Raw genomic sequence first — 20462 nt, 5'->3', positions numbered from 1 at the left:
CCACTGTTTGGTCCCTGTAAACATTCAGCAAGCATCAATGAATGTCAGTGGGTGCAATTTTTTGCTCACAGATGATTTTTGAGTTTCACACCTTTACTTCATATGCACTTTCATGTCAGATGCCATTTTGTCAAACTGCCCCTCTGCTGCCATCTGTCACATGGCAACAAAATTTAATGAAATATTGGAGGGAAGGTTCAACCTCTACTGCCAAACCACCAACATCCACCTCTGATGTTGTAAGCCAACATAATGAAATAGGAGGCATTATATTTGTAGCAGCCCTCAAAAGTGATACTACTATTACAAAATCTAGAAAAATGTATGCCTCTGGCTCAGCCTTGCAATGATTTTGAGTTTCCACATTTGTGAAATCACTGAAATCACAGAATGGCCAGGGTTGGAAGTGACTGCAAGGATCATGAATCTCCAACCCCCCTGCCACATGCAGGGCCACCAACCTCCCCATTTAATACTAGAACAGGTTGCCCAGGGCCCCATCCAATCTGGCCTTGAACACCTCTAGGGATGGGGCATCCACAACCTCTCCGGGAAGCCTGTACCAGCACCTCACCACTCTCATAGTAAAGAAGTTCTCCCTGACATTCAACCTAAATCTTCCCTCTCTCAACTTAAAATCATTTCCCCTTGTCCTGCAGTTATCTACTCTTTAAAAGAGTTGAAAGGGTTTGTTTCTGGAACATATTTCTAATTGATATTCATCACAAAGAAAGTCTTGTATCAGCAATCAAGAACTGAGTAAGATCATGAAATCCAGAATGATATTGGTTGGAGTCTTGAGGGAAACCTTTATCTATTGAATTTGGCTTTGCTAATCTTAGCAAGGAAAGATTAAAGATGAGATAATGATGCCTCATGTTCCTTTGAGCAAAATGCTTTTTGTTATTCGTGTTATTCATACGTGTAATGAGAAGTACACATCTAGGCAGACTAAGAATCATTGGAGACTGACTACATGACATCAGCTTATGGTGCTATTCTTAAACCTGTTTCCAGGGGACAAAGTAGGGTAACAAAGCTAGTGAGTGAGTGGCTGAGGCAACTAGGATTGTTTAGTCCAGAGAAGAAGAGGTTCAAGGGCTATCTTATTGCTCACAACCACTCCCTGAAAGAAGGTTGTGGTGGAGTTTGGCCTCTTTTCCCGTATAACAGCAACAGGACAAGAGGAAATGGACTGATGTTGTGCCAGGGGAAGTACAGGTTAAATGTTGGAAATGACTTCTCCAAAACGAGTAGTCAGGGCCTGGAATGAGCTGCCCAAGAAAGTGGTGGAATCACCGTCCCTGGAATTGTTTAAGGAAATGGTAGGGATGTGTGTAGGGACATGGTTAGTGAGACAATTTTGGAGGTAAGTGGACAGTTGGGCTAGATGATCTTAGAAATCTTCTCCAACTTTAATGATTCTATTATTCTATGAGTGGTGCAGTTGACATGCTAAAGAAAAGAGATGGCATCCAAAGGAATCTTCACAGGTTTGAGGAATCTTCCACAGCAATGGTCTGCCTTCAAAAGCACTTAAATACGGGACTTATGTGAAACAAAGACAGACAGCTGACTTCCCTTCCTTCTCTCCAATTGGTAGAGGTAGAAATTCACTAGAATTTCACACGGAACTCTGTAAGGTGATCAGACATTGAAAAAGGCTTCCTAGAGAGATGGCTGATACTTCACACCTGACATTTGGATAACACTCTCAATAAAATGCTTTAACTTTTGGTTTGTCTTGAATTGGTCTGGCAGTTGGATTAGATAATCTTTGTAGATCCATCCTAACTATTCCATTGCATTCCATTGCATTCTATTGCATTCTATTGCACTGCATTGCATTCTATATTCTTGTATCAGGTTTACCAGAAAAAAAAAACAAACCTTGTTTTAGGTTTACTTGAAAAGGTTTTGGTTGGAGTGGAACTGCTAAAGGGCACCTCTAGTCCAGCAGCTGTCCCAGGTTGGGTAAGAGCCAGCTCCAGCCATCTCTAAAAGAACCCACAGCTGACCAGAACTGAGCCATTAGCAATGTTGGTTGTGCTTCTGTAAGAAACGGAAGAAAAAAAAAACAACCCTGCTAAACAGCACTTGGGAGTGAGGAGAGAAAATGTGGAGAGAAACAATCACACAACCACCAAGGTCAGTGCAGAAGGAGGACAGGAGGTGCTCCAGGCGCAGAGCAGAATTTCCCTGAAGTCTATGGAGAAGACCACAGCTGTGAAACCACAGTCCATTTTAAGTCTTTGTCACCAGTGCTGTCACCTCAGCTGGCAGTGTGATTTTAAAGGCTGTCATCTCTAGCTGTTGGATACTAGCTACATAATTCAAATAAACCAAATGATTATGTGTATGATTTTAACTCATGTTGAAATCTAGTAAAAGAAGTTAAAATAACAACCATCACTGAATCTTAGACCATTTTATTTTGTTTTGGGGTAAATGGAAAGCATTGCAGATGGTAAGTTGAATAAATGCAGGCTCTTTCCCTCAGCCTTTCTGCATTTGCGGAAATCAAGAATACTGAAGACATCTACACTTTTAATAAATAATTTTTTTGTTTGTTTTACATTTACAAATACAAGTCCTGTTTAAGTACCATATGAAATTCATGCTTAGTTCCTTTATATCTTAATTACTCACACTTATGCTGCACATATAAAAACACAAAGAATAAAATGAAATGAAAGGTGGGGAAATTACCTGGAGCATATAAAGTTAGTTCTTTTTTGTTTATTGTTTTTGTGATTAAATAACAAAAATACAGTAACTAATTTCCCCTACTTTAGGATACCTTACTCACAGGACTAATCATCTTGATTTTTACGGTGTCACAGAATGAACGGGGAAGATGCAGGAGAAGGCACTTTTGTAAGATTGGGCCCTCAAGTAACCCTGGTGATTGCTTTTTCCTTTGGAAGAAAACTTTTGTGAAAATAAATTGCTCAATCTACAATTTGTCCCTCTGCTGTTCCACTGTTTACGGATCATTTACAACACTCTTGTGATCACCTTGCTAAAAATACTTTGAAATATCAAAATTGACATTATTTGTGTAATGAGGTTTGGGGTTTAATAGCTCCATTCACACTTGAGGAATTGCAGGCTTTTCTGATAGGCATCTATTAAGCAAGATGATTTGCAACCTCTGCTTGAGGGGAGAAAAACTCTTGTGTTACTGCTCTGGCCCTAGATTAAATAGGGTTTATGTCTGGGCAAGAGCTTTTTGTAGCAAGGAAAAGAAGCACATGTTTGCTGCAATACTTTTATTAGCATGACAGTCATCTGAGAAATAACCCATGTCAGTGTCAATGAAAAGAAAGGAGTTGAGAGAGATTTTTCAAGAACATAGGAGCTTAACTCTCCAAAGATGCACTTAGGTTCAATTTCCAATTTTATTGAAGTTCTTAAAGGTGTGGAGAAGTGCCTAGAAAAATTTTCTGAAATCACCTTCTTTTCTGTCTTAGTAATTATGAAATTCAAGGCAAGTTGTGCCACCAATAGCACAAATTGGGACTTCAAGAAAACAATCCCTGTCCAGTACAACAAGCTATTGACTTGGCTTTATTATAAAGCTCTTCAGCTAAGTCTATGCTAGTTAATTAAATAGCTTCAAGGAACATTTATGGGTTGTGAAACTTCATTCTGTCTTCAGTGAAACTGTGATGAACATTGGCATTTTTTAATTTTTTTTTAATCTGGGCCAGCCTGTATGTTTTAGGTCTTACTCCAAGCTTGGGACCATTTCCAGTTATATGGTTTGGATGTGTCTGCTCAGATTTTGAGGCTGAATGAATTTAATAGCACAAACAAGCGTTGTTCTGTTCAACCCAGATTTAATAGCAGATGAAAACTGGAAATCCTGAGATATATTCCTTCAATCCAGAAACAACTACAGAAGTACAAAAGTACCACCAAATGCCTTCCTATCTCATGGAGATGTGCTATCACATTTTGCACGGTTCTACAAAACTTTAATTTGGTAACTGCCTATGTTTTTATGCTTGTGTAAAACATATCTTGATCTGGAGCTGAATTCTACTGTTAGTGACTGTAAATCAAACAGTCTTTTTTGAAGGAAGCTCTGAAAAAATAGTTGCAGTGAATAGATATGACTGTGTCCATGCTAATAAATTAAAAATGATTGGGTTAATGGCTTGGGTCAACTATCAGTATATCGAGTAATGTCTGAAGACATTCTATGAGTTAATAAAGATGATAAACTATTCTAACTAGGCACTTAAGATAGGGCCTCACAATTTTGAGTAAAATCAGACTGTGGACATGAGTGCTGCTGTGGTAAATGATCTCAGCACCACAGAATGTGGTGAAAATTCTTCTCAGCTTTATTTATCAGTTTGCATATTTTCTGTATGAGAAGCTAAGTTGTAGTTTTGTTTCAGTCACATTGACCTTACCATTTGAGTCTGCCACACGATGGTCTCTTCAGTCCTCTGAATAAATTTAATTTTCAGCTTCTTCATCACATCAGCACTGGGGCTTGTTCAATCTCCAATAGGAGCAAGGAAAGCTGTACATTTTTCTACTGTACTTATTATATGGGTCACTAAAAGGCTTCATGCCCATAGGGGTCACACTGACGTTACTTCCACAAAGGAAAGAACCACTGGATGCACTGGGCCACAGAGGAGAAAGGGAAAGAGCATCTGGCTAGGAAGCACTAAATCACTTCATCTGCTATCTGTATTGTCACAGATCAGCCTGAGGGTACAGATTCCCTTGGAGCCTCTGCTAACGAAAAGTGTTGGTAAAGTGGCTAAAAAAAGCTGTCTTCCCATGCCTCTGTGGTGAGAGCTTTCATTATTGTGATTTACCCTCTCCACATAGTAAGACAGTTGAAGGGGGTGCTGGTAACTAATTCCAAGTTTTGGAGTTTGCCTTGGCTAATAGTCGCTCCCATTCCCTAGCTGATCTCCTCCTCAACAGGTCAGGTGGAAAAAAAACAGGATAAGAAAGATAATGGGATAATGGCAATAAATAAATAAAATCACTTACCAGTTACTGTCATCAGAGTGCAGAGCTCAGTGCTGCTCCTCCACCCCCCTGTGAGGAGCTGCAGACAACCATGAGGTGTTCCCTCAGTCTCCTGTGTTCTAGACTGAAACCCAGAGTGAAAACCAAGTGAATTGAAAGTGAAAAAGAATATATGGGTATGCACATGTATATACATTTGCTATGTTTTTCTTTTTATGTATAAAAAATACAGAGACAGGACTGTACAAACATACATATCAGTGCAAGGGTGTGCAAGCTATATATATATATATGTATACTTATCATAGAATCATTTCAGTAAGAAGGGAACCATAAAGCTCATCTAGTCGAACTCCCCAGCAATGGAAAGGGACATCTACAGCTAGGTCAGGTTGCTTAGAGCCCCATCCATCCTAACCTTGTATGTCTCCAGGGATGGGGCATCCACCACCTCTCTGGGCAACCTCTTGTAAAAAACTGCCTTATATCCACTCTAAATCTCCCCTTCTTCTACATATATAGAATGTATGTAATAAAATAAAGATGCTATATATGTATGTAGGTAAACAACATATAAAATATTTATGAAGAACTAATTAAATCAATATTTTAAGTTTAGTGATAAACAGAATGTAACGAAATAAAAAGAAAATGCAGATTCAGGGCTCCTTGACTTTGCAAGGCTGCTACACCAGCACTAACATGTGTAGATTGAGGGGACAATAATGACGATCCTGATAAGGAACAGCAGATGAGTAGAGGGACATGGGCATTGTCAAATATGTCTGTGGGCCAGAGGCTCATTCTAGGAGGTCACTAAGACTCCTTGTGCATCTCCTGCTATGTTCAAAGCAGAAACCACAGCAAGAAGTCTCACATGCAGCCCCAGGTCACTCTGTATGGCCATACAATTTTACCAGCTCAAACAGCTGTGTACAGTGCTGTGAGACAAACAGCACAGACCAAGAAAACAGAAACAAAGAACTAAATGCTTTCTCAAGAAAAATATGTGCATGGGGAGACAAAGAATTGCATGAGGGGATTTGGAATTATCATGTGAACCAGAAGTACTGGTCAGTGGAACTGTGAATTCAAAATTATGGTTTTTTAATAAATTCCACAATGAGAGGCTATGTATAGGAGGAGGCCTGTGGTAAATACTTTCACTTATATTCAAAAGGATGAATTTAGGAAAAGCTGAAAAAGCTCTGCCATTCCTATCAAGGAGTTTGAGACAGAGGTGTGCCATGCCCAGTGAGGCTGTGGATGCCCCCTCCTTGGAAGAACTGAAGGCCAGGCTGGATGGGGCTGTGAGCAACCTGGTCTAGAGGGAGGTGTCCCTGCCTGTAGCAGGAGGTTGGAACTAGGTGATCTTAAATGTCTCTTCCAACTCAAACCATTCTCTGTTTCTATGATCTGTTCTTGTACTTCAAACAATGAAAGGAAAGGAGAAAGAACACAGGAAGTACAGCAGGATTTGTGGTTAAAAAAAAACACGTGTAAGCCTGGCCACTGACCAGTGTCCTTCATACATTATTAAAATTTTTTCTCTGTGCATGAGTTAAACTGCTGCTCAGTGTTTGTTTCATTTCTTACATGTGTGTGGTTAGCAACACATCAATATTTTTGTCTATGCTTCTGTGGAAGTGGAAAGACTCGAACATACAAATGTCTTCTTGGAAGCCACTAAAAAGTATATTGATAACCTCAACAGAAGCAAAATGGAAACTTCGCTTGGAAGAGAGTTAGATCAGAAGTTACATAAAGCAGAAAGAAAGGACTTTAAAAGAAAAAGATCTAACATGAAAGGTTATCTTCTTCACCTTGGATTTTTTATAGGATTTCTTTTTTTTTTTTTTAACATTTTGATGATTATATAAAAATATCAGTATTCACCAGGTGAACCACAGAATTGTATGGTTTGGAAATGTCCTCTTGAGATCATCGAGTCCCACTCCTCTGCTAAAGCAGTTCTCTACAGCAGGTTGCACAGGTAGGCATCCAGAAGGGTCTTGAATATCTCCAGACGATATTCCACAATCTCTCTGGGCAGCCTGTTCCAGTTGCTCTGATAGTAAATAAGTTCTTCCTTGTGGTAGTATGGAATCTCCTGTGTTTCAGTTTCTGCCCAGTGTCCCTTGCTTTACTGTTGCTTGCCACCGAAGAGTCTGTCTCATTGATATTTGCATTCATTGTGTCACACTGGTGTGTCTGCCTTGGGACAGTATTTCCTTTTCCCTGTTTACCTGATTCACAAGATTCAATAATTCTACAAAACAAATTTTTCTTATTGTCAAAGAAAATATCTTGTTCTTGAACTTTCTTAATAGGATGCAAATATACAAGAGCTGTAGCAGAGAAATGCAGAATCATGTGGAGCAATCAGTATAACTACTTACATATTTTACCTTCATATAGACCACGCTATCTGAAACCACATATCACACGAAAGCTGCTGTGGAAGAGAGCATTTCTAATAATTGTAAATGCCTGAAAAGGTTGCTCCATAGTGATTGAGTCTGCATTTGAGGGCTTATGTTTTAGCATTTTTATCAGATTTCTGTGATTATTCTAATGGTTCTGAAACAGCTTGCTAAGTTATCATAATCACCTCATAATAGAGTGTTTGGATAGTTCCTTTTCCTCTATTTATAATTTTATTTTCTCTTGCTGCTGCTAGCAATGTAAGATTGAAGATATAAATAAACATTATGCAATTTTTTTTGTTTCTATGTTTTGCACGTGAAATAATCACATGCAGAAAATAAGGTTCTTCCTATTAATACGAGCTCATGTCTGCCTGATTCTTGCACAGCTCAGTTTCCTTTTGAACATCCTGAATTTCTCATAACAGAGATTTGTGGAACTGAATTTCATCTAGCGCTGATCATTATGCCGCTAACCTTAGCAGAGAGTCAGCTGCTGCTCCCAACTATAAATGTAGACAAGAGAAACTGGATAAAGTACTTATCTCATATATACTGAAACCACTTCATATAGTTATGATTAACCAAGAAGGTAACCCCCTGATAAATATGTAGCAGGACAGTCAGTGAAAGAGTATTATGGCAACTCACAGAAAGAGTATTTTGGATATTATTTAAAAATGAAATTATTCAACTTTTTTTTTTTTTTTTTTTTTTTTTTTTAAATCTGTCCTGTCAATAGCAATCCTTTCTCTCTCTCTCAAATATTTTTTCCAGTTTGTCTCAATTTAAAAGAAGTAATGTAAGGTGAATGATGGAGGATGAGAAAGTGGAAAGGTAACCACTAAGCTCATCTGAATCCTATAAAAAGGAATAAATGACTATCAAGAATGGATTAGATTAAAATTTATGTATAAAAGTATTACAAAGGAAAAAGTGAATTTTAATCTTCATTTGTGTTCTTGGATCAAGAAAATGGAAACCTTACCATAATATAATGCTGAAATGCTACAGGGCAAACTAGAAGCTCAGGAGGCTTTTGGGAAGAAAATGTATGAATCACGAAAGATATCTCTCACTTTATTTTTCTATTTATTTATTTGTTTGTTTAATTTTCTCTTTAACAGGCAAATATCAGATTGCCTATAATGTATTAGAAAATACAAGCACACACTGTCATCTCCTGGAGGGTATGACCAAAACCACATATCCTTAAGAAGAACCCTGGAAATATGGTGAGAGGCTGGAAAACAGATGTTCTTCATCTTCTCTTATTGAAAGCATCCTGGACTAATTCCTTGAACACAGGAACATAGAATGATTTGGGTTCCAAGGAACCCAAGGGTTTCCAAGGGGGTAATTCAATCCAATCCAATTCCACTAGTTCAAGTTGCTCAAAGCAAGGTATCATGTTTTTAGTAGATTCTAACAGATATGTATACTGCAATAACCAGTTCAACACTCACTCATCTAATTATAACTTGTGAGATAAAATTCCCTATTTGTCAAAATAAAGAGTCATGTCTAGTGTTAAAGTACAAATTAAAAACAGTATTTCTAGCACTGGGTCAATCTCATTCTGGCAGTGTTCTAAAATACTTCAAGTGAACTATAATCACTAGAGCAGAGAACTTATGATCTTTCAATACCAGATTATATATAACTAAATGAAAATGTCTAAATGTAGGAAAGGATTTAAAGTACTTAAACATATATACAAAGATCCATTTCAAATGTACTAGAACACCTGAGTTGTGACACAGGAACAAAATGTTTTTTGTTTGTATTTGCTTTAGAAATGAAGGAGAGAAATTCAGTTAAATCTGCTTTAATTATAGTCAGAGTAACCACAGAGTAATTTTGCATTCTTAAACAATACATTTTCAAATACATCTTTAATTCAGATTAATGTTATTGAAACTCTCTGTGTAGGCAAGCTTAAAAACTCACTTGAGTCACTACTAGGGAAATTAAGGAAATCTGGTGTAATAGGCATACAGACAGAATTACAACTTTGAAGTCCATTTCATCACAGCAAAACAGAAGAGAATTAAATATATACATTTTTGGTCCTTACTCTGATGCAATGCAGTAATAGATGGCTACTGAGCATAGCAGAATTCTCTCCATTTAAAACCGCTATGAAACAACAAAGCATCAGGAGAAATGAGAATGCTTTTATTTGACCAGGAAGACATGCTGACAAAATGCACATTGCCAAGGAACTGAGTCATGGACATCTCAATAGAATGTCCTGTGTACTTTGTAATGTTCTTAGCTAAGACCAATAATTGTTTTGGGAAGTTCATGTGTATATTTATAGTTGCAAATAGCTGCTTATTTTACTTATTTTCACCTTTTTTTTTTTTCCAATGAACTTTGAAGACATTACTTTGAAGACATTTCCTACTCATATGTAATTGAGGAATATCTAGAGCTGTCCCTAAAATAATGTATGACATACAGAAGATGGAAAGTCTTTGCTAATCCCAGATGAGTAAGCTTTCAGTCTTTATTGTCCTCTTTCTAATTGGTGAGCTGTTATGCCTGTTACTATTGAAATAATCATCTGAGATTTGAGAACCCTGAGGTGAGGGATATTAATGTGAAAAATCTTCACATACAGAAACAATTATTTGTGGAAGTGTCAGGCAGTGAAAATAAATCCAGGTAGGCCCAAATACTTCAGGGAAGCAGTTAAAGAGAGCTAGCATGAACAACAAAGATGTTCTATCAGAGAACAAGTATCTAAAGCAATGGATTAGGGAGCAGATGCCTATGTTTGGGGGGTTGGACACGTATTGCAGATAGTACAAGTGTTATGAGGCTACAGATATTAAAGAGCTTCTCTATTAATATGTTTCTATTTGAAATATTTAATTCATAATTTAACAGCCAAATCAAATCATTTTACATATATATTAGCTCAGATTATCTTCTCACTATAGAAAATTCAGTGAGCAGATTTTCTTTTGTCCATTATTTCTTCATTAATCCTGTTTCTTTCTTTCAAAGGATACCTGACACTTGGCACATTGACTAGCAAGACTGCTAATAGCTCCTAACCACAAAAAAAAAAAAAAAAAAGCCAACAGGTTCCATGACTAAATCAGTCCAGCAAAGATTATACATACTATGAAAGTTGAGTCTGCAGTGTGTCATGCCATTCACCTAGAATATTCAGCAGTTGCAGCCTTAGTCCCTCAAGCTTCCACTTCTCAGCATATTGCATAGTGCAGAGGAAAAGCTACAAAATCACACACACACATCTAGCCTTTAAAACAGTGTTGATTGAATAAAATGAATGTGGGGAGTGAGCATGAACCAAATTGATCCCCTATTCAATTACGTCTACTTTCTTAATAAAATTTTGTCTTAAAGGGGATAAAAATGACAAGGGTAATAAGCCTATACAATACCTTCAATTTAAAAAATCTTAATATTTAGCTGTTGTGTAAAAGTCAATTAGTCATACTCAGACATATTTTCTCAAAGTACTCCCCTCGGAAAATATTTTTAACGAATAACTGTGATTGGCATGTGGTACCAACAGATGGATGTTATTTTTCAAAAATAGTGCTTGCAAGTGCTGTGGGAGAGAGGTTAATGAATACCATAGGTCAACATTTTACATTGAATTTTGTACAAAAAAAAAAGTTTTTAGAGAAATGATATTTCATTTATTCAAAATATGAAAAAAAAGATGGCCCTATTTTTTTTCCTTTTTTTCTCCTCTATTTTCTATTTTCAATTTTTTATTTAAAGTTGAAAACAAACATGCTGAAGTTTATATGTACTTCTGCCAAGTGAAAAAAAAAAAAAAATCCTCAAAAGGGTGATTTTTTTCCTAGAAACAAAGTTCATATTATTTTCATTTGAATTAAGAACCTTTTGTATATCTGCAGTTCAGAATTAAGCTCAGTATTGTCCATATACTAACAGTTTTTCCTATTTTGATGTATAAACAGCAGAAATGGCTGAACAAGGTCCAAATATCTTCCTTCAAATGTCTGAGACAACATCTTGAATCACTGCCTAGATATCTCCTCTATGTTCTCTATCCTAAAAATTATGTTCCTGCTTGCAGCAAGAGTCAGCATTTGAAAAACTTGCTTTAGGAACGTAGACTTTATATTATCAAGCATCTTACAAGTGTCCTTACAACTCAGTTTTCCTCTGCAGTACAGTGGTTTTCTTCCTTCTCAAGAGCATCATGACCAGACAAAGGACAATAATCTTACTTATAGTCTGCTGACAAGTTGCCTCAAGTAAATAGACTTAAAAGACCACAAAGAAGTGATAGCAAGACTCAGTGCTACACAACTGTATAGCACTAAATGGAGAATTTGCAGGAGTGGAATATCATCAAAGATCTCCTTTTTAATGTGACATATTTATCACATGTCCATGCATGCCTGTCTACTCTGTTTCAGAATGTCTGAAAGATGGAAAAGTCAGATTCTGCTTAAATATTTGACAGCATCAGTTCATAGACTCCAAAGATTGATCTGAAATATTTCGTGCTCAACAGGAAAACACCTCGCTCTACTAAAAACCTTGAACTTAGATTTCTCAACTGTTTAATTCGTCGTAGTCAGAGTTATTAGATAGCACCATCTTTGCAAAGTCTTGGTGAATCCTTTCGAGCAGCCTCCAGCCTTTTTATATCACCTCCCAAGAGGAGCTTCCTTGTGCTGTTTTATATACTTTGAGCACTTAATGAGAAGGTTTGAGACCTAAATTCGATTTCTTGACAGTGAATTAAACATCAGCTTAGGTTCTGTTCATTTCTAGAGTACAGGAGGATGATGCTCTTTAATCATTTTTCTAAAGGAGGAATGATATAGAAAAATGTGAAGCCAGAAGGTCAAAATTTCTATGGGAATTCTGAAGAACCACAATGGTCAGATTTCCTCCCTCTTTCAGTCAGGAAAAGGGAAACATAATTTCAACTATTCCTACTAGATCTACTCTAATGGGAACCTAGATTGTTGGGTCAGGTTTTTTCATCCCAATGATCCCTACTCTGTGCTTTCGGGAATTGCTGTCACTTGCTTTCAACTGTAGGGAATGTGTTTTCCCTCTTTTCATTTACTCAGTTCTGCAATGTTGGGGAATGGCTGCGAGAGCAGGGTGGACATGAGGCTGTGTACGAGTATAACTGGTGTGGCAGCACAGAGTGCATACTCATGAGAAAACATTAGGAGTTAAGATGGGAGTCACAACATCCTTGGGACAGCATGTAAACAGCAGGCCCACATCCGCAGCTGTGCTCTGTGGATATGAGGGGGGCTGATAAGCGGATGAGCTCAGCGGCAGGTGTGAATGCTGGCTGAGCATTGGTTGAAGCTAGGCAGCCCACCTAGCCACCCATCTTGTGCTCCAATAGTAAGTGAACACATGTGTATTAGAATCATATATAAACTCCGTGTGTGCAACAATAAAGTGAAGCTTGATCACTCATATTGAGTGCTGTCGTGCTTCCCCGCTTGAGAACAATCTGATTAGGATGCTATCCATGGCAATTGGCGCCCGAACAGGGACCTGATGGAAGATTGATTTGGGAGCGGACAGACGAAAGCACCGGCGTCGCAGAGGCTGAGCTGGGGGGCGGCATCGCCTAGACCGACCAAAAGGGGTCTGCTCAGATCCGGAGGGCATGAAACGGAGCTCCGACAAACAGTGGGCGCTGCGTGTGGTGAGATGTGGATTGCAGTGCACCATGGAAAGAAAGGTATCTCTACATTTTTTACGATGCTTCTTAGAGAAGCGAGGGGTAGATATTCTCTCTAAGAGAGGGGAGCAGTCGTCTCCTAAAGGCATGACCGAGACCCTGGTGCATGGGGCTCGGAAGAAGGGACATTTGTCAAAAGTGGTGCTGATATTCAGCATTGACAAATGGCGTGATATTGGGGACCGCGTGTGGGAATCAGTCATTAATGGTGGAAAGGAAGAAAAATTATTGCAGACCCTTGACCCCTTGTGGAGGTCTATTATTAACTCTTTGAAAGCTATGCAAGCCAAGCGACAGGTAGCTACTGCAGCTATGCAGGCACTGGCTGGTACAACTAATTCAGCTTTGGAGTTTAACGTGCCTGTTCGGGGTATCACACACCCTGTGTGTTCCTCGGCAGGTCAGGTAAAAGCATCGGTAGAGGCAGCAGCTCCTGATCTTTCAAATGACACTGCTACTGAGTCATCTGCAGTACTGCAGCATGTAAAAGGGGCTATGCCTGACATCACCCCGATGGACACTGCCAGGAGCAGTGTCCTGCAGAATCAGAGAGTGACGATGGGGGTGAGGGGCTGGAAAAACTGGATTGTGAGGTTAAAAAATTAACAGAGCGGTTATGTAATCTGGAAATCTGTATGTGGCAAAAAAGGGATACGGGGCCTGACTGAGGCTCTCAACCAGTGCCTTCTACGGGTCCTGTCCTACCAATAGCACCTGTTGCTCCACCGATTCATCCGGCAGCGCCGCCCGACTGAACTGCGGAGAGATCGTTTCGCGCGCCCGCAGCGTTCTGCGGGACGGGGGGTGAGCAGTCGGGAACTACGGAGAGTTCACTAACGAAGGAGCAGCAAGTAAATCTTGAAGCCTTACAGTTAGTTTTAACGTTTCAGAATCAGCCTGTATCTACCTCAGCATTAGTTACTTTTCTCAAATGGTTAAGCAAAAATGTCCCTGTTCTGGCTCCAATTGCCGCGGATAGCGTCCTAATCAGATTGTTCTCAAGCGGGGAAGCTTGATAACTCATATTGAGTACTGTCGTGTTTCCCCGCTTGAGAACAATCTGATTAGGACGCTATCCGCGGCACTGCAACTTGATTTCTGGTCAGGATATTTTTTTAGAATAGATTTACAGATCTGTTTCTCCAATTCAAATAAGATACTTAACAGGTGCTTTCATCTTTTGGATTTGACAATTTATTCCTAAACTATCACAGAATGGCTCGAATTGGGAGAGAACTTCTACCAGCAATTTCAAGATTTCCCATGATTTACTGACCTTGACACGATTCTCCTAGGATTTGTCTTTGGCAAGAAGAACAGTCTCAGCTATCTCTCATTAAGAGAGATGCCCCAGTTCTTCCACCACTTGACTATCTTTCACTGTAGTCTCTCCGGTATGTCCAGGTCTCTCTTCTCCTAGGGAGACCAGACCTGAACATAGTCCTTGGTTGTAGTTTCACAGGGGCTAAACAGAGGGAACAGAATGATGACCTTGAGCTGTTGGCAGGACTGCTCCTAAGGCAGTCCAGAAAAGAGTGACTGTTACTAAAAAACAAGGCTAGAGAGCAGTTTTTTAGTACCTCAGTCTTCTCCACTGCCAGCACTTTCCTATTCCCATGCTCTTCCCACATGAGGCCAGGCCATGCAAACATTCATAAAATTAACAAGCTGTTTAAAATAGGACCCTAAAATGACATGATATACTTAGAGACAAAATAATAATAATAATAAAAAAAAAATCAACATTTCTCTTATTTTAAAAACTTATTTCAAAAACTAATGAAATATTTGTTGCAGATAATCATATTGTGATTTTTGTCTAGGTGGTGAGATGCAAAGCTGACAGCTTTGCAGCCAGAGGACAAAAAAAGTAAGATCAGGACATGAAAGGCAGTTAGTAGGCAGAAACAATGAGGAAAGTAGGAAGAAAGTCTCCTTAACTTTTCTGTGATTTTTATCCTGTTTTTATCTAAATATCCTACATGGATTTTACAGAAAATTAAATGACAAGAGTCTCTATGAAGAAAATTAACTCTCTTCTCACCAAAACCATGTCATATGGAATTTCATACAGCTACAAAATGGAAATTGAATAACTTATTTGAATAGCTTAGTTCCCATAATATTGAGGTTTTTAACTGTTTTATTTTTAGTCATCAGTTTTTATTTATCATATAGGACTACAGTACAGATACTGAAAGGTCTTTGAGTATGCTACAACTGTTTGTTTCAAAGCAAATGATTACTCTCAAAAATGCCAGAATGCCTTTTGAAATATATTCCTTCAAGACCCAGGTCTCTGTAGGACAGCAAGCTCAACAAGGTTTGCATAAGTTCTTCTGGGATTTGTTGTTTCAGAGCAATAACCTTTAGCTTTACATAGCTCCTTTAGGAAGTGTTTTTCAGACACACACTCCCCTGGGTACCAGTTGGCTTGCACTCTTCATTATTCTGCTGCTATGGAGTTAAAATCCAATTCATCCATTCTTAAACAGGCCTATTTTGACACAAATTCATACAGCTTCAGTTTTCTGGATATGTTTTTCTTTTTATTGTTTGAGTCTGGTGAAATGGTGAGTATGCTTTGTCTAGAGAGCTGACAAAACCCTTTCAAGATCGTTGAGTGTTAACAAAAATAAAAAGGAATTCTTTTTTTTCCCAAAAGATTGGAAAATTCTGCATTATGGCAAACAGCTGATACTGAGGCCACCTTCAGACATGGGTTTATGAATATGGAAATATGTTCTTTCAGCAGAGTACATGCAGTCTGGCTTTCTGATAACATGAATGATAGTCTACAGTTTCTTTCCTTCAATCACTGAACTCTCTTCCCAGCCAGTTTACTAAAACTAATGGAGAATATCTCTAAACTAATACAACCTTCTTACTTAGATTATCCTACACCTTGTTCATAGCTTCACAATAATCGCTGGGGCTTTGGTGTTACTCAAATCTTTACTCTTAGATGGTGGCACATCAAGGGTGTTGTCTTAACTAATTACTCTTCATTTTATTAAGAACAAAGATGTAGCATATTATGCTACTCACAGCCTGTAGTTTTGCATGCTATTTTCAGAGCTGTTGAAAGCTATATGCTCTGAAATCGGTAAGTATAGCATACTCAAGGCCTTTCAGTATCTTGGCTTTAGTTCAACACAGTAAACAAAAACTGGATGCAAATAAATAAAATTCTTTTGAAAACACCAAAATTGTGTTAACCAAAGTGTTTAAATTCAGTTTCCTAATTATATGTTCAGTATATCCATGCACAAATCCCAATGTATAAGCTCAAAATTTCCCAAAGCAATAAATAAGAGCAATTATAGTCTTACATTCTTAGACATGATTACAAATTCAAAGTTGATCCAGAAGGTATTTCAGACCAGATTGCATTAACAACATTTTGTAATTTTTATAGACAAAGAATGGCAAGAAGTTGGAACTTTGCCTTAGGCATATTGCAGTCTAGAATTTCATTTCTGTCTGCTTCTGAGATTCACTGATGATTTTTTGTTTCAGAGACTGCACTTCTGGGACATACCTGTGCTCTCACTCTCTCCTTCAATGTGTGTTAATGGTCAGTCTTCATTCTCTCATTGGATCCAGACATCAGGTGTGTACTTCATCTTTGTTCCTCGTGCAAATTCTTAAACTGAAGAACTCAATGTTAAATCCAGAATAAACTACTGCTGAGTGGCAGTGCCTAACCTTAGCGTTACTATGTCCAGACCTTCAGCCTGTGTAACCCCAGTGATGCCAGTGAAATTAGACTAATTGGCACTATCTGAGATCACAATCTTCAACAAAAAGACCAGCTGTTCAGTACATTTCAATTGGCCCTTCAAGCCAAATGTGTCTTAGCACCATATGAAATACTTGTAGATCTCTGAGAATCCTCTACTATACTTGCATTATGTATTAGAAGCTGTGATGTTTTCTTCAGCAATTGAAACATGCAACAGAAGACATTTCAGTGACTACTACACTTGTGATTCTCAATCAAGCAAAGGTAAGATTTAGACCTACTGGAAAGTTAGAACTTAATCCCTTTGTTACCACAGTTTCTATCATTCAAAAAGAACTTGGAATTTAAAGTTTATGACAATTAGCTTTCAAAGAAACTAGCAGAAATTTTATGTGGAATTTTTAATTCCCTGTAAAAGTGTTTAAAATTATGTGTTTTCCAGAAAGATAGAAAGAAAGGAGCAATAGAGCTGCTTCTTACTCCATGGGAGACTATTCATCCCATCACTAGATTAGTCTACAAAATAATCAAAGCTGATTCTGGAAATTAGTAATACTGAAGAAATCCTACTGGAAATAACTAACTAAATAAAGTTAAGATTTTCAAGGCTAGTCAAGTAATTAGTATTGATGATAGAAATCAGCTATCAAAAATCCCCATGACTCCCTCGCTTACCTCAATGCAAATGTCAATTCCTCATAAATATGTTTTATTCACAATTAATCTTCCTTCCAAATGGCATAATATATATCTGTTGATGTTTCTGGTTCTGATTAACAAAGCAGAGACTTTGCTTACACTGCAGCTTCAATGGAAGAATGGATTGTAATACAGAAAAGGACTTCCTAGTTCAATAAGATTATTCCCCTGACATCAGAGAGATGTACATCCAAGTCATGCACTACCACTAATAGCATTAGCTATAATGTTATTTAAACTTAAAAAATTTAATTATCTAAATATACATTTCCAAACATATAGTTTAAGTGAGAGCAGACTGAATTACCCTCTAAAAAAAAACATTGTTTTTCTCATTGACTCAATTTAAATAGAGATTGAAACGACTGGAGGTACCCAGTCGATTATCATAGACTAGTTATCTAGTTTTCAGATGGTCAAACGTACTGGCCATGAAAATGATGCCATAAGGTTTTTTGTTTATTTCTTTTCTTAACTGTTAGTAGAAAATTAGCTCAGAAGTTCATTCCTTAGAAAGATTGAAAACTCTAATTGTTTGATGTTGCAGCCAGTTTTTTTTAGCTTTTTTTCTTAATTATAGATCTTAACAGTCTAGAGCATTGATACAGTCAGATTTTCATTCTGATTTTCTCCATAAATACAGCTTAAATGTTTTCCATATCCTTCACCAGGCATCCTGGCATCTAGCTTTCATTGCAACTGAAGCATTATAGTTGCATCAAAACCATTTTCTCATGCCACAGTTCTGCATTTTAACTGCAGTGAAGCTGCCTACAATAAATGTGGCCCAGATCTAAGACAATATTTGCATATTTATGGAGTTGTTAGGAAGGATTGCTAAGGCAGTGGTGATAGAATATGAAAGATAGCTTAACGATGCTGTAAGGGCCTACAGACCATATCTTAGTATAGATAAAATCTTGGTCCATGTATTGCACTTAACAGCATATTAAGCCCTAGTATGAAAAAGCAAAAGAAAATATGAGTACCAAATATTATGATCACCATTTTCTTCACAATTGCCAGAACAAATATCATACTGTTTGTTCTGCATGCAACTAATCACATACCTAAATTATTTTTGGGAGCAGATTATAACATCCAGATTTAGATTCAACTCTACATGCATAGTTAAATCCACAGGATTCTGAAGCAGAAATACTTCATTGTCCCTAAAAGACATTGTTCAAGGAATTAAAAATAAACAGATTTAAATGCATAAGTAGGTCATTTTTAGGTGTGGTTACCAGTGCCTTAGTATAGACAGCATTAGGTGGTTTGCACTGAGAGGAGAGCTAGGATGTGAAGACACCTTTCTCTTTGAAGAACATGTAAAGACAAGTGAGTTATACCCAGAAACCTTTCTCCTTCTTGTGCACTTTCTACTGATGTTTATTAACTTGATAATTATATTAAAGATCTTTTGTGGTGCTCAGCTATAAGCTAAAGTTCTCCTTAATCACCACCTAACAACAACCCAGAGTTTCCCTGAACTGCGTGAGAGCATGACAAGCAGTGTTTTATCCAAAGCTGCATGCTACCCTCATGGTACCTGAGAAATTTGCAAGTGAGGAGAATACAAAGTACAGCTTGAAAGTATCAGTGAGAACTGGTGGTGAATCAAAATCACTTTGAAATCAGCAGTTTTGTGGTAAGTTCAGTCAGCCTTTGATCAGATTCCTAAGAACAACACAAGATGATATGTTCATCTCTGAAAAATGTTTTGACATTTCCTTCCAGCTTGTAAGGAATAGATATGTTGTAATATTATTGAGGACAAATGCCTTCAATAAACCTTTAGGTTTTGTAACACGTAATTATTCTTGACTAGTTTTTCTGAATAGGAAAAGACCCAGATTCCTTCCTTCCTCTGTCCTTGGGATAATAGTTAGTAATGCCTTTTATAAATTTCTTTGAGATGTATTTATTCAAAAAACTAAGAAGCTAGTCCATACTGTTAAATTGTTGAGGAAAAGGATTCTAGTTAAAGATCACACTAGATGTATTTAAACATTCTAAGGTAGTTACATGATTTCTTCATTCTGCAGCAAGAAAAACAAACAAACAAACAAACAATCCCACAAGTAGTACTTATTAGTGAGGATGAAATTACTCAGTTGAATCATGGAAAGAATTATTCCAGTGCCAGCAGATTGATGGGTCCTCCAGTGCTATATTCTTGACTTGTACATGCTTTCTGAAAAATATGGACTGGGAGAGCTCAAAGTATTTAATGTCATCATATAGTGAATGTCAAGTACTATGATAGTATGTATGTGTATGAATTCAAGATTCTGGAAAAAATGCTGGCTGATATGAAACGTAAATCAATCAATCAATTAATTAATTAAATAAATAAATTCTCTGAATTTGGTGCTTTACATTTCCTATCCAAAATCTCCAGATCATGACCAAAATTCCAAAAATAAATCTGCATGCTATAGGATAATCATGCTAAGGAAACCATAACTGTTTCAATTGCAATTTCCTACCTTAGAGGCTATCTCCTTTCTACTCCATTATCATTTTTGTTGGTTATGAGAAGAAACTACATCGTTTGTCCTTCAAAGGAAAGAACTATATATCTGATCACAACACTGGTTCAGGAAAACTGACTTCCATTTTCAACAGCATAATGATGGATGGTCTTGGGTGATTTATTGAAATTGCTCTTTGTCTAAGTTTTCTCTTACAAAATATCGATGACAGTTCCTAGACAACCAATGATGAGTGTAACCCTTCACTTAGTCAGGTATATGTAAAAAATAATCACCAGAGGATATAGATCACCAAAGCCCTCTCTGTAAGCTTCTCTCTTCTCTGTTTCAGTTTTGCATGGCCTAAGGGTAATTATATG

Source organism: Meleagris gallopavo, chromosome 3 (assembly GCF_905368555.1).
Source record: "Meleagris gallopavo chromosome 3, MGAL_WU_HG_1.1, whole genome shotgun sequence".
Lineage (NCBI taxonomy): Eukaryota > Metazoa > Chordata > Aves > Galliformes > Phasianidae > Meleagris > Meleagris gallopavo.
The sequence above is the reverse complement of the archived record's forward strand: the minus strand, read 5'-3'. Positions refer to the sequence as shown.